Source organism: Pygoscelis adeliae, unplaced genomic scaffold, assembly GCF_000699105.1.
Source record: "Pygoscelis adeliae isolate BGI_AS28 unplaced genomic scaffold, ASM69910v1 Scaffold14, whole genome shotgun sequence".
Taxonomy (NCBI): domain Eukaryota; kingdom Metazoa; phylum Chordata; class Aves; order Sphenisciformes; family Spheniscidae; genus Pygoscelis; species Pygoscelis adeliae.
The window spans coordinates 21050888-21052902 of record NW_008825109.1 but is presented as its reverse complement, the minus strand read 5'-3'; positions in this window follow the sequence as shown (position 1 = coordinate 21052902).

Here is a 2015-nt window from a genome sequence, read left to right as displayed (position 1 = left end):
CTGCCCAGGGAAGTGGTGGAGTCACCATCCCTGGAAGTATTTAAAAGACATGTAGATGAGGCGCTTAGGGACATGGTTTAGTGGGCATGGGGGTGTTGGATTGACGGTTGGACTCGATGATCTTGGAGGTCTCTTCCAACCTTAATGATTCTATGATTCTATGATCACTGTAACCGACAGCCTGAGAGGGGCCAGGTGCTGGCTGTGCTCGCAGCCTGCCATTGCCATAGCATGCCCACAGCTACCTTTTCTTTATAGACTAACTGACGCGGGCTAGGCATGGGGTTACCTAGTGTGCCCCGAGCCTCCCATGGCACTTACTGTGGGAGTAACGTCACAAAAGGAGAGTAGCAAATGAGCGGTCGGTCATGCTTTGGAGGGGAGATTGACGTTTCAGCCAACGTGTTGCCTGAAGCAGTGCTGTAGCGGGTCCTGTAATGGCAGCCCAAGAGTGGTGATGGGCTGACGCATCCCCTTGAGCGCTGGGCCTCACGGGGGGACACGCTTCGCTTCGGGTCAGAGCATCACCTGGGGACATGTCAGCACTGCAGAGCAAAGGCGTGGGATACAAGCCTACCTTCAAATGACTGAAGGCAGGAGAAGGTTGCATACACTTCTATCAATGGGTGAGCTTGGGTGGTTTTGCCATGTGGATATCCCTCCGCTGATACCACAGGGATTGCTGAAGATGAGAGACGGAAGGAAAAGAGACAAATACAGTTTGAACTCTGCATTCTGTGTTCTGTTTAGAGAACTTTAATAATTCTGGCTATGTATGTGCACTGTGTCCGCTCCCCAAAAATCCCAGAAATGCTGCAATCTCCAATAGAAACTGCTGTCTGCTGGCTCTTAGTTGGTTCCAGAAAGTCAGACATAAAAATTATTTGGCCTAAATAGATGAACCTGTCACAGGAACTGAGATTGCAACTCAGGGAAAGCCCTGAAAGTGAGGCTGAAATCAAAGCTAGGAGCTGTATCCTCCTGGTTTCTTTTCCTCACTTTGCCACTGACCAGTGTTAACACCTTGGGGAGGTGCTCATCTTTTCTGTTTCTCCACCTGCAAGGCAGCGTTTAGCAATTTATCTCCTCTAAAGCTTTCTGTGGAGGTGATTATATTAATGTGCAGAGAATTGAGGCTTTTGAAAATCTTCACTGTAGCAAATTTTTAAAGACATTGAGTAGGTTTTTTGCCTACCTTCCTTCCCTTTGAAAGATACATTCTCAGTATCCCTGAATACAGGTAGGTTTCCCTTCCTCCCTATTGCCCTTTCTCTAAGCACATGTCTTTCTGATGCTGTTTCAGGCTGGTCTTACTACCTTCTTATGAGGACTGAGGAAAAGTACTCCCTTGAGCAAAAGCAAGTCAGCTCCCTGTGGAATGTGATCCTAAGAGCCAAGGGACAGGAAATTGGGCAGGAGCTGAAGTGGGAGATGAAGGCCCATTGTGAAAAGTAAAAATGCTGTTCAGTGCTAAACCACATTACATTAATTGCAAAGATGAAGTCACTGGTAAATTTATTATTTCGGGTACATTTCCCCTTTGTGATGAAAACCTGGGGAGAGAGGGATAACATTTTAGTTTCCAAAAAAATCCAGACATTAAATCTGTTAACACAGTCTTGTCCACTGAAGGCTAAGAATAAGCCCTTAGCAGTTGCACAACTGAACTAGCAGTTTTCTTTCTTAATTGCAAGTGTAACACAATGTACAATTCTACAAAAAGAAACCACTCAGGTTAGACATCTAAATCTATTTATTCCTTAATTAAATAGATGAGGTCACATCTGTATACGTGTGCTGCTTTTGGCTGGGGTAATGTTCTTCACAGTAGCTGGTATGGGGCTGTGGTTTGGATTTGTGCTGAAAACAGTGCTGATAACACAGGGGTGTTTTCATTGTTGCTGAGCAGTGCTGACACACAGTCAAGGCCTTTTCTGCCCCTCACCCCACCCCACCAGCGAGTAGGCTGGGGGGGGCACAAGAAGCTGGGAGGGGACACAGCCGGGACAGCTGAC